This window comes from Rhinichthys klamathensis, unplaced genomic scaffold (assembly GCF_029890125.1).
Source record: "Rhinichthys klamathensis goyatoka isolate OS25496 unplaced genomic scaffold, OSU_Roscu_1.1 h1tg000406l_1, whole genome shotgun sequence".
Taxonomy (NCBI): Eukaryota; Metazoa; Chordata; class Actinopteri; order Cypriniformes; family Leuciscidae; genus Rhinichthys; species Rhinichthys klamathensis.
Genome location: NW_026606907.1, coordinates 600,484 through 614,483, shown reverse-complemented (window position 1 = coordinate 614,483; position 14,000 = coordinate 600,484). Strand labels below are relative to the sequence as shown.

The window sequence follows — 14,000 nt, the reverse complement described above, 5'->3', positions numbered from 1 at the left end:
TTTTGACCCACATACTGTAGGCTACATTGCGGGAGGGCATTTTGAACGTAGTATATCAAAATTAAATTAGATTTAATGTACACTCTTATATTACTCTTCACTTTTATATTAATGATATTATTGAGAAGGGTAGGAGTGGCAATTGTGATTGTAAAAGTGTATGAGTGAAAGGGGATTGTCTGTACCATAGGAATACCTCTAGGCTATTAATGTCTCTTCTCGAAGTTCAGAAACTTATATCACATATGCAGGTATGAACATGACATTTTTGATTGAAAGACCAAACCCACATTATAAAGTCACAGGAGGGGGGAGTAGCGCCGGAAGTGAACTTCATATAAAGGTGCTTAAGAATAAACTGAGGATCCAGAGATTTTACATCTTTCATTCAGGCAAGATGTTGACCTACAAGGTGACTGTTTCTACTTCCAGACAGATGATTCCTGAGAAAACGAACAGAATTTACCTGACGCTGATAAACTCAAAGGAGCAGAGCAGTGACAGAGTCCTGGTCAACAAATCCTATTTTGGTGGTTTTGTTTGGTCTAAAAGGGTAAGTACTTTAAAGACTTGATTATTTTTATTTTAAGTTATTATTATTATTTATTTCCATTATTATATAGTGGTCAAAAGTTTGGAAACATTACTATTTTTAATGTGTTTTTTTTTTTAAAGTTTATTTTTATTTTTATCAACACATGGATGGGTAAGTTTCATTCAAAAAAGCAACATTTTGAGCACAAATTGAGAAAATCACGTGTTAAAGGCTACATCCTCATCGAATTCAGAAACAGTCCTAAAGCTCGCCCTGGGTCGTTACATTCAGTAACATTAGGCTGTTTTGTTTTATATGCTGTTTAATGTTGTTGATGCGTTATTTTGCAAGCATTCATTCTAATATAGCTAAGATAGACATTTTCAACAATAAAAATGTCATTGAAACGAATTACTTAACTCTAACACTCTCGAAACTACATTTGGAGATAATTAGTTAACTGTAGGCACTCAATTTCAAAATATTTAGAAGGAAAAAGTCTGCCTATAGACTAAGTGCTCTCTGGATAACGATCTATTTTTCATGCAAAGTGTAGGCTATAGGCTAATTATAGGCTATCTTTTGTTATCAACTTATTATTTGTCAACATTATTGATTATTTGTAGAATTCAATTCTATATAGCCTATATATATATATATATATATATATATATATATATATATATATATATATATATATATATATATATATATATATGTGTGTGTGTGTGTGTGTGTGTGTGTTTTATTCATTAGAACGTTGATCTATCTCAAGGGATTTTATTTGCATTTCAAAGCGCGCAGCACATTTACATTCGTCGTACCGTCACTCTCATCAGTGTGCATGTTCTCTAACAGTGTTTCATAGGCTATTTCCTATATTTTACCTCTACGGATGTGGAATTTAAATGGATTTTTTTTTGTAGCCTAATTGCATATTTAAACAAATACTCTGGTTAAACACTGGATGGTCGTTCCTATGTAATTTTATGATTCTTTTTGCGTGGAATATATTCCATAGATAGACAATGACTCTCGACACAATGGCGATCATAACGTAGTAGGCTACCCCAGAGTGCAGTCTGGACGATGGGGCGGGGCTACACATTGGGCTCACTCCCAATTTAATTGGTTTATAATACAGCAATGAGCAATTCCATTGGTTGTAGACGATTCAGGTCTGAGCATGACATTCCTTTATGTACGTTTTTGTGAATGATTTGGTCGTATTAAATAAATATTAAATGCTTACTTTAAATGTAGCCTAGGCCCTATCTTATTATCGGTTTACCATGGTAAATTAAGTACAGATATGTTGGCTAATGTTTTATTGTAGCGATAAAGTTATGGTTTATATGAACGCTTGGTGACTCCACCTCAGTGTAAGGCTAATAGAGCTGCCGTTCACTTGGCTTCTTCAAATTTCCATCAAGATCAGTAGATCAGTTAAAACACGGGATTTTACGCAAATTATGACAATTCACTGTAGCCTATTAAAGACATCGGACAAACCCGAAGGCAAGCAGCTGATTTTAAATTCTAAAGCACGGCCGTTTTTTGTAGTTGATGTTTTTTACGAGATTTGTTGTCCAATGCTTGCATTATTTGGTACAAAGTGCAAATAAATTGTTAAATGGCAAACACGTTTGTCCTTGTTTACCATAAAATATGAGGGCATATATTGGTTCTGTAAAGCCATATGTTATAGTTTTTAAAGATTACAGTTTTCTAATAAGTGTGTCAGCCGGTTAACAACGACTTGAACCGGTTAACGACTCACGTGACTGTGACATCAGGTCCAATTATTTATCATTGCTTCAAGTTTCAATCTGCGTATACGGGATGAACTGTAATTATAAATATAGTTTATAATTAACACTCACATATAGGCCTAGCTGCAAACATAAAAAAAATCACTGCTGTTAATCTGTGCAATTATAATATAATACAATTGATAAAAATAGGCTTTTGCTTTTAATGGAAAACGATAGACCTTGTTGTGCATTATTTGCACAAAACTATTTTTCTCAGACAATCATGCTATTATCATGATAAGCAATTAATCTCTGTAGTTAAAACATTAAAACACAGCATTCCAGAGGAAAGTGTTCAAAAGCATTGCATCCACAACAAATATTTATATTTATTGAATATAAAAATGTTGTAACTTCTCAGTAATGATTTCATGCAGTTTAAGTGTTTAACACCATTCATGAGAATGGCATATTTTATCTAAATGTTTATATATTTCACATATTTTTTATATTTATCCAATGGCGGTAATTATTTTTATGAAGGCCAATTTTAAAACCTTATTTAATGTATGCATTATCTTTCATGTCAAATGTTTACATTTGATCAATAAATCACGTGTTAATACTAACACACTATAGCAATATACCAATCAAATTAAATAATGTATACTGCGAAATTACAAATGCAATAAATAATGTTATAAGATTAATGTTTTAATTTGGAAAAAAAATTTTGATACTTTTGAACATCAAACTAAACTGCCAGTAGGTGGCAGCAAGTCACTTAGTCTAATAACTGAGTCATTGACTCACCCGATTCATTCAAAACGATGAATCATTTAGTAAAACACCGTTGAGTGCTGTTTTTCTTTGTTTAGAACTATTTTCGATGGTAAAATAGAACAAAAACAGTTAATAATGTGTCTAAAATGCAAGTAACTTAATATGAACTACTTGTTTATTTAACTTAAATCAATGTAACATTTGGAATCGTAATAATATTCGGCAAAACATAGTCATCATGTTTTTAATAATAAACTCAACATTTTGAATGTATCTTTCTTCTGTGAGTTTCTTGTGTGTGTTTTGTTCTGCTCATTTGGTTTCATTTCTCCACTAAAGTCTCTCACAAAGAGACAGGCTGCGCTGGCCTCAGCTTTACCAGAAATACACTGTTATCCATTTGTAATCGCTGTCTAAATGTAATAAAATCAGAACCGCTTCTCGCTTTTCTCGTAGTTATTTTTCTCACGGAAGTTTTAATCAGGCTACTTGTCCGGTCAGGCAAGTAATTGTCTTTTACTTGCCCTTTCAAAAAAATCCACTTGTGTCGCCGCGGACAATGTCGTCGTATAGGCCTAATGAGCTAACGATAGCAACTTTACATTGATTGAAAATATACATACCGGTAAGTCATTATAACAACCACCACTCAGGTAACTTTTTTAGATTAACGAGCAAGATAGACACACGATTGACTTTACCTGTTTCTGTGCATTAAAAAGAGAAAAGTCTAAACGGCTTCAGCCTGGTGGTCGCGGGCCTGCCACATGTTGTATTTTTGGTGAAAAGATTAAAGAATGGGCGAGGGGTGAAGATATGCCAGTGACATCACTATATGACGAACACTGTCCTATTAAATATTATTTAGTTTGCACAGGCATTTTACTGCTTTGCCATTTTAATATTTGCTTAGGCTATGTTTGCTTTTGATAAATTTACATTTTAATAGCAATTAGTAATTAATCCCAAACCAAGTAAGATCATCTTGGAGATATGTTAAATGTTGAATATATGTTTTAATTATGTTTATGTAAAATTAAATAAAAAGCTTTTAATATATTAATTTAAAAACATTTATATAGTTAAGAAAACATTTCCCCACGTGCTTTTTTTGTCAAGTTTTGTCTCCTGAAATCACTGTGATTTGAATGACAATTTCAATACCATTACACCAGTCAGAATATGCGATTCAAATGAAAAATTTGCTTTCGTATTCGTGGAGATTCTCACAACTATAGGCCACTCGGAGTCCAGTCTGGACAAGACGAGCGCATTCTTCCTCCGAGACGAGTCCGCGCGCACTCCAGTTAGGCTACTGCAGCAGCGCTCGCTGCGCTCCGTCACCCGCGGATTTACCGATCTGCTGTTTACACTAGCCTGCTGCAGGGGCAGATATGCACTTTATACAATACAATACAATACAATTTTATTTGTAAAGCACATTTAAAACAACCGAGGTTAGCCAAAGTGCTGGACATAATTTCAGACAAATTTAAACACATGACATGAGCACAAAGCACAGTTAAGCTGCAACGCATTCTGCAGTTAAACAAGTGACAAACTAAAAAATATATAAAATGCATTAATTAACTCTCAGGCTGGTTTAAAAGCCAATGAATAATAGTGAGTTTTAAGTTGTGATTTAAAAATGTCAAGGCTGGGAGCTACTCTGATTCGCATAGGCAGATCATTCCACAGTCTCGGTGCCATGACTGAAAATGCTCGATCTCCCCTATTTTTAAGTCGTGTTCTAGGAACAGATAAGAGTAGTTGGTCAGCGGACCTCAATGACCTCAGAGGAGCATGCATCTTCAGTAGATCATCTATGTAAGCTGGTGCTTGACCATGAAGAGATTTAAAAACAAACAATAAAATCTTTATAAAATTATAAAACAATAAAATTAAACTGTATTCTGAAACAAACTGGTAGCCAATGAAGAGAGGCAAGAACAGGCATAATGTGCTCTCGTTTACGGGTTCCTGTAAGAAGTCGAGCGGCAGCATTCTGAACTATTTGCAATCTAGAGAGAGAGGCCTGGTTAACTCCTATATATAAAGCATTACAATAATCCAGGCGAGTGGTGATAAACGCATGTATAACCCTCTCCAAATTTTTGAAAGATAAAAATGGCTTCAATTTTGTAAGTAGCCTAAGTTGAAAGAAACTAGCCTTTACAACAGAGTTTATCTGTTTCTCTAGGTGTAGATCACTATCCATCTTTACACCAAGGTTCGTTACCATAGACTTGACGTAGGGAGTCAGGGGTCCCAGGTCTAATTTGGAGGTGCTAGTAGAACTGCTAGGTCTAAAAATCATAATTTCAGTTTTACTTTCATTAAAATGTAAAACCTTTAAAGCCATCCATGCTTTAATGTCATAAAAACAATCTAACAGCCTTTTTATCGAATCCTCAACGTTACTTTTTATAGGCAGATAGATTTGTAAATCATCTGCGTACAGATGGAAACTAATATTATGCTTCTTTAAGATGGATCCTAAAGGAAGCAAGTAAAGGGAGAAGAGAATCGGTCCCAAAATAGAGCCCTGCGGTACTCCACATGTCACTGGTGCTGCTGGTGAAGTAGAGCCCCCGTATCCAACTTTAAACACTCTCTCTGAGAGATATGATCTAAACCATTTTAATACAGTACCTTTAATACCCACGCTGTGCTCGAGACGCGAGAAAAGAATACTGTGGTCAACCGTATCAAATGCTGCTGTGAGATCTAAAAGCATCAGAATTGTAGAATCTCCAGAATCTGTTGAAATCAAAAGATCGTTAAAAACTTTTATAAGTGCAGTCTCTGTGCTATGAAGTGCTCTAAAACCAGACTGGAACACCTCAAGAATACCATGCAGATCTAAATAGGCTTGTAACTGCACTAGGACTGCCTTCTCTAAAATTTTGGACACAAAAGGAAGTTTAGAAATCGGACGATAATTTGAAAGAACTGAAATGTCCAGATTTTGTTTTTTGATAAGGGGCTGCACCACAGCCTCTTTAAAACAAAGTGGCACATAACCAGAAGTAAGACTACTGTTTATGATTGCTTGAATGTTTGGTCCAATAGTGTTCCATACCTCTTTAAAAATACATGGTGGGATGATATCACTGGGACAGATTGAAGGTTTTAAATGTGTAACAATATCATTAAGGGCCAAGACGGAAACAGGCTCAAACTCAATGAGGACTGCAGCACACTCTATGGAAATGGAAGGATCAAAGGCTGGAGGTGAAATGCTAGCTCTAATAGTGGTAATCTTTTCCACAAAAAAGTGGAGGAATTTTTCACAGGCCAAAGTAGATTCTTCCTGCATTATATATTGGGGGGTATGAAGAACAGAATTAATTGTTCTAAAAAGAACATGAGGTTTATGGCCATTTTTAACGATAACATCAGAGAGGTATTTAGCCTTTTCAGTTTTAACAATTCTCTGATAATTACGCCAACAATCCTTTAGGATATCATAAAAAACTTGCAATTTATGTTTTTTCCATTGGCGTTCAGCTTTCCTACACTTTTGCCTAGCCGCTCGAGTTAAGTCCTTAATCCACGGTTCAGAATTAGGTTTGGAGCGCCTGGGCTTTAGTGGTGCAATTTTATCAAGAATATTTATACAGGTGGATGAAAAACAGGAAATGAGCTCATCTGTACATAGGAAAGCAGACGACTCTATAGTCTCTGTAACATTACTAAATGCTTCAGAAAATTGTGCAGCAGTGGCAGGTTTAATCATCCTGCAGATACGAGGTGGAGCAGATTGCTTAACAGTATTGTTTGGAAGGGAAACATCAAATAAAATTGGTGCATGGTAAAAAAAAAACAGCCTTTTGTATCTCAATATTTAAAATAGGCAAACTGCATGACAAGACTAGATCTAAGGTGTGGCCATGAATCTGTGTTGGACCACTTACAAACTGTGTAAGGTTAAATGAATCGATTAGTTTTAAAAAATCTTTAGCCAACAGATTCGTGGGACAGCATACATGAATATTCATATCTCCTATAATTAAGATCCGGTCATATTTTGGCATAATTTCAGACAATAATCCCTGATAAAATGCTTGTTATATTTAGGAGGTCGATAGATAAGAGCACACAGAGCGGGCTGAAATTTGCCCAATTCAAACATTGTTAACTCAAAGCTCGAAAATGCTATCATTGGCAACTGCCTGCAGTTGTATTTTTCCTTAAAAATAACGGCAAGACCTCCTCCTCGACCAGTAGTCCTCGGGGAGTTAAAATATGTGTAGTCCAGCGGTAGAAGTTCAGAAAAAGGGCTCGACTCACCAACATTTAACCAAGTTTCAGTCACGAATAGAAAATCCAAGTTATGCTGGGAAAAAAACTCCTTTAAAATAAAGGTTTTATTCACCAGCGATCTAGCGTTGACCAGGGCAGCTCTGACAGGAGCAGGGGATCTGGCCATACGAGTTACATAACTTTATCTACATAATAAAGACATCAGACTTAAAACTAAAACTATTGTGAATTATAGATCATATTTGACAAGTACTTACTTTTCGTGACCCAATCGATTGAAGTAGCCTAAGATGGGGGGAAGCAGGGGCGGACTGGACCAAAAAGTGGCCCTGGACTTTCTGGCCCACAGCAGCCCACCGTACGGTGGCCGAGAGAGCTCAACGCGCTGCAACTGAAGCCAAAACATGCAAATAAAAAAAACGCGTGCAAATTAAAAAAACATCATCATCAGTTTCACAACACAGTGTGCTCCAAATACAGAAACACGCTGCAAATAACACAGACCACAGCGGAAATGTTTCCAGGGGAACCAAATAAGTGACGAACCCGGCTGGGACGTGCTTATTGCTCGTGAGCTTCCTTATGCCCTACTCCATTCGAAGGGCAGACGGCAGAGCCCTTAAAGTGGGACTTTGGAGGGAGCAGGGCTGTAGTGTGCTGTTATGTAGCGTGTGAAACGCACTTGATGAAGGGAGCAACGAAAGACAACAATTTCCTCATTATTTTCACCTGGGATGTTCCCATGACAACGCAGCACAGTGTCCATCAGCTGAAGAGCTGGTCTTACGACATAAATATAATGCTGTTAACCTAACGGTTGCAAATACATTTTTACTTTACAAAAAAGCTTTTAAAACTCAAAAGCTTTAAAACAACTTTCTCAACTTTAAAACTTTGGACCCCACATTACCTAAAATTTCTTATGAAACTTTTCTTTATGAAAATTTAAACATAACATGAAACAATTTGTACAGTGTAACTGATTAAAGATAAATATCTTCCTTCCTGTTCTTCTTCTCCATCATTTTATTTATTTAGTTTAGTTTTCAGCTCATTGTTCTTTTCTCATTTGTATTCTGATGACATTGAACATATTGTTAATACATTTTGTAAACTGTATACAAGTTGTATGTCATAAAAATGTAATCTCTGTATGTTTTACAAAAATAAATAAATAGATAAAGTAGAATTTAAAGCTGTAAGCACCAGCACGTCCGCAGGTCCCAGCCGGGTTTAGTCACTTATTTGGTTCCCCTGGAAAGATTTCCGTTGTGGTCTGTGTTATTTGCAGCACGTTTATGTATTTGGGTGGTGTTGTGAGTATTTGGACCACACGTGTATTGTGAAACGGATGAAGATGTTTTCTTAATTTGCGGGTGTTTTTTCTATTTGCATGCGTTTTCTTCAGTTGCAACGGGTTGAGCTTTCTCGGCCACCGTACCACCACATCATAACAAATTGGCCCATTAATGTGCAGAATATTTTTTAACACCACTTATAGCATAAAAATATAACACAATACAAAAATAAATGCTATTTAAACATTTATTTTAAGTAACACAACGCTAGTCAGGGGGAGCTAGAGCCTTCAGAGCCTGTTGAACTGCTACTCTTCGCGCCAAATGTATAATCTGTTCATTTGAAGCATTTCACAGCATCTATCTCTAATGCTTTTTTGTGTACCTGCAGCGGGCAGCGTCGGTTTCTCTTTTTGAATGACGAATATATCTGCAGAAATAGACAGTTGTCTCATTTACAAAAATAATGACTTTATTCGACTATTCCTTTTCTTCCTTGTAGGCCTGAAACGAGACTTCAAGAGATTTCCACGACGCATGCGCGAGAATTGCGATCTCCTTCAACTACTTCAGTTCAGTTCTCGCGCATGCGTCGTGGAAATCTCTTGAAGTCTCGTTTCGGTACAAGGAAGAAAAGGAATAGTCGAATAAAGTCGTTATTTTTGTTTGTTTTTCCGCACAAAAAGTATTCTCGTCGCTTGATAAACTTATAGTTGAGCCACTGTTGCGACATGGAATATTTCAACATTTTCTTTAATGACTTTCTGGGCCGTCAAGTTTCATTCCCTTAGGCAGCCCATGTAGCAGTCATCCAGCTCTCAGATTTAATCATAAATATCTTCATTTGTGTTCCGAAGACGAACGAAGGTCTTACGGGGTTGGTACAGCATGGGGGTGAGTAATTAATGACTTAATTTTCATTTTTGGGTGAACTAACCCTTTAGATATGAATTATTTTGTGCTAGCTATGAGAGGGAGCAATTCACCTCTACTCCAAGAAAACCAATCCCGCCTCCAAAATTATATATATTCCAGTTTTAAATATGCATCGGATTACAGATAGGCCTACGTGTGTGTTTTTTATTTATTTAAAAGAAAACCAATAAAGAAACATTAATTTATTGGTATGGCAATCAGAAAGACTGCACAGAAGTGGAAACTGAACTACAAGTAGCCATAATACACATTAAATGTAGTCACGCAATGCTGATGTTGTTAACATTAACAATTTGAGAACAAAGTATAATTTGAAAGGTTTGACGCAATCGTTATATTTAATCAGCACGATTTACTGCAAGGCTTTCCCCCCCTTAGTTGATCAGAAAAAAAGTGGATGTTAGGCGGCCTGCTTACTTGTTCAGATGACATTTTCCGATGAAAATTCTTATGTTGTCATGGCCATACTGTACTTCCAAAAAGTAGAACCTGTGATTCTGAATACCAGTATCCACACCGGCGCGGTGACTGACAGACGCGCAGTCTCCTCAAAACATTGTGTTCATCCGCGCTGTTTCATGCCGATGCACAACTCACGCAAAGTTAATGATTCCGCGAATAACTGCAATTACAGATTTCGAACAGAGATGGCGACAAAGAGGAAAAACTGCGGACTGCAGCTTTAAAATCCACAGTTTGTGTTTATTCTTTATTCACTGACCCTAATGGAAAAATGAAGAAGAACTAATGATAAAATTACGAAGCCCTACATGAAAATATTGTCTACCAGCCTACAAAATAGCTCTCCCTTACAATGGCAGTAATTTCATGCAGTCGTGCTCATTGCCCACTAAAGGTGGCACTGACTTCTATGGGTAAATTATTAAAACTGCTCAAAAAACTGCTCAATGTTAAAGCTTATATGACTCTTTGTAAAGCTGATTTGAAACTATGTGAAATGAGCGCTTTACGATCTGAATAAAATTCATCAAAACATTATCCAATTGATCCTTACTGAAATCGCCATGGTTATCACAAAATATTTCTGTAGTAGGCCTAGACTACGGCCAAACAGCTTAGTAGATAATTAATAAACTCATACATATAGGAATGTGCATGCTCATGCCTCAAGTCACGCCAATAAGATTGCTGTATTATAAACCAATAAAATCGTGTGTGGGCAGAGCGACAAGTGTAAATCTCATAATTCTGACTTTATAACACGCAATTGCGACTTTATCGCGTAATTCCGAGATAAAATGTCAGAATTGCGAGATGCAAAGTCGCAATTGTGAGAAAAAAAGTCAGAATTGTGAGATAAAAAAGTCGCAATTACCTTTTTTTTATTTGCCATTCTGTGGCAGAAACAAGCTTCCATACTTTGACACATTGAACACCAGCTTTTATTTTAGGCACTTTAAAAGGCACTTTTTTTCTTTCTTTTTTTACAGGTGTTTTACCTGTATTTTGAATTTTGAACTTAATTGCGTTGTGTTCTAGGGTTAACTGAAATGTCTGTAAAATTACTGGATTTACATGTCATTACATTTCCTGGTAATAAGCTGCCAGTACTTTTTCTGTTATTTTATGGATTTGTTTTTATAGTATACTTCACCTATAGATTCTCTTTAAACCAAGGAGTTAGACAAGGATGACCAGTCTTCGCTTATCTATTCTTAATTGCAACACAATTCCTTAACTTAAATATCAATAGTATCATTTAAAGTGTATCAAAATTGGCAACACAAAAGTAGCCTATTAATTAGTCAACCAACTAACGATACAGATTTTTTCTTAAATCATTCATTACAAACTCCATGGCTGATACTTTAAATAAAGTGAATTAAGTGTCCTTTGAGCTGATCCACAGATTTTACCCTGTAACTTTACCCGTTTACCCTGTAGCTGACATCGAGTTAACACTATTTTTATTATTAATATACTATTTTTTTAAGCAAATTGTACACAAATGCAACTTTTCAAACCATAAACCTGCGTTCTCTGTCTTCTTAAGGAAATGGAAACTGATTTCAATGCAATCTCAGCATCTGCTAATAAGAAAGTTAAGACTTTTAGAATCTGCTCTGCTTTGAGGCTCTTCATGTAATAACTTTTCTATAATATAATGGCCCTCTTAACTTTTAACTTATTTATTTTGTTCTGTATTTTTTGTTTAAATTTATTATTATTATTATTACTATTGCTAGTTTTGATATTATGTTCTGGTTATCAGTGTAAAAAAACTGTTTATTATAGTCCTTACGATTGAAAAGGTACTAGAATAAATGTGAGTGCAACGTTGGACAGTAGGTGGCGCTAGAGGGTTTGAGAGACACTCCGTCCAAACATACTATGGTTAATATTGAGACTGTCCTTTATATGTCTGCCAAAAAATCATAAGTTTCCCGCAAGCTGTGCTTGGCCCCTAATAAATAACAAACATTACATTGTCAGAGGATGAATGATAGGTATTTATTGAAAGAGTTTCAAATATTCGCTTGGCTTTTTGGTTTATAAGGTATTGTAACAACTCAATATTGGGCATCAGGTCTGTTTCATACGTGTCGATATTGGGTTTAATATTTACCCATTTACCAAATGTAATAAATTGATTTATCAAGGTTTTATTATTCTTTTTATTAAGTCGACACTATTCCATATCCCGGCCGTTTGTAAAGTTATAGCAGATTAGTTCATTTCTGTAGCTGATGATGCAGACAAATAATTCGATCCAGTAAAATTAGCGCTCCTCCAATGGCTCGTTCTGACTGTGTTCAGTATTCGTGAACACAACTTTGATAATCTGCAACAGTAAACATTGAGATAAACGGTTGACTCTAGTGGAGATATGTTTATTGTTTGTTTGTTTGTTTGTTTGATGGTTTGTTCACCCCCCCCCCCCCCCCATCCCATCCCATCCCATATATATATATATATATATAATGTGTCTAATAAAAGTTGTCATTAAAGGAGTTCTCCTTCGACGTCTGTGTGGAGAAGGACCTTGGAGACATTGTCCTGGTGAAACTTGAAAAGAACTGCTATTTTAATTTTTTTTCGTGGTTTTGTGAGCATATCACAGTGAAAACACCCTCTGGAAAATGCCTTGAGTTCCCCTGTCAGTCCTGGTTACTTGACGAAAAGCCAAGGTTTTACCGAGAAGGCACTGGTAGGCTACATTCATTTTAAATGATTATTATTTTAAAATTTTGTTGTTGTTCAGTTGTTATTGAATCATGATCTTAAATGCTGTCTTTTCTATGTGTAAAATGTGTGCTGTATATTTCTTTGTGCATTCATTTAGCTCGATTGGCTCAGGATGACAACGAATTTCTTAAAGAGAAAAGAATAGAACAACTGCTATTTAGACAGGAACAATTCAGGTTTGAAGAAACAATTACATTCTTGAACAATATGCATTTGTTGCCGTTTTTTCTTTATTCATTCATAGATACAGTTCAGTGTGCTTGACACAATAATATTGTAAATATATTGTCACATATACAGTATGTTGTCATATACATAAGACCTTAGCAGAAGTGTGTGTGTGTGTCACACTCAGGTTTGGATTATGTTTTGTCTTCACACTGCTTTTGTCACTCATTTGTTTTCACGACCCTAATTATTCTCAATTGTGCATTACCATCATTATCACCTGCATATGTTCAGTTCTTTATGAGTTCAGTGTCCGGTGTCGGCTATGTTTTAAGTGTGTGTTGCTCTCGTTCGCCATTCTGTTGGAGCGTTTGTGAATAAACCGGTGTATAGGATTGTATTCTTCTTCCAGCAACCACCCGTGGCAGGAACAGCCCAAACAAGTGAACGCGTTTGTAGAAATTTTCTTGTCAGTTTTCGTGTTCAGTCTTTGCAATTTGACCAATTATTCTGGTGATGCCAAAGGCAATTTGCCATTGTTTAGACACTCGTCCCCCTGCTCAACGTTGGTGCGTTGGAAGGATTTATATTCATCTCAATGGAAGTACAGTACTTAAACTGGACGCTGACTTGGATATTTGCTCGGTTTTGGAAAGTTTTCCCCCTTTTTAACCAGTTAAACTGAGCTGTAAATGCCATGTAATCACTCTGGAAAAGCAAGAAAATTGGTTTCTGGAAATGCTGACACGATTTAGAGTAATCCCAAAAATAGGCCATTGGTAAAATATAAAATATTTTAAGGATTGATTGCAATTTATTGTATTTTTGTAAAAGAAAATCACAAGGCAACTGACAAAAGTCTTAGGCTACTTGTAATTGTTTCTACACACTAAATTGGACTTTAAGAAAAAAATAAAAACACTTCACCTTTAAATGTAATTCTTGGTATCTGTCACATTAGTCCAGAAGAAGAAATGCCAAAAAGGATCAAAATAACAAGGTTTATTAACTAACTCCGAATCAGGTCATGCTAAAACCAATGTAACATAAACA

At 35.8% G+C, this 14,000-nt stretch overlaps 1 long non-coding RNA gene across 1 annotated transcript; it reads left to right on the top strand.

Moving 5' to 3' along the window:
* Window positions 1–404: 404 nt before the first annotated feature.
* On the top strand, window positions 405–12,932 carry LOC130070446 (uncharacterized). The gene is made up of 3 exons (XR_008803884.1): window positions 405–553; window positions 12,543–12,741; window positions 12,877–12,932. It is a non-coding gene; the product is annotated as an uncharacterized LOC130070446 (long non-coding RNA).
* Window positions 12,933–14,000: the final 1,068 nt, after the last annotated feature.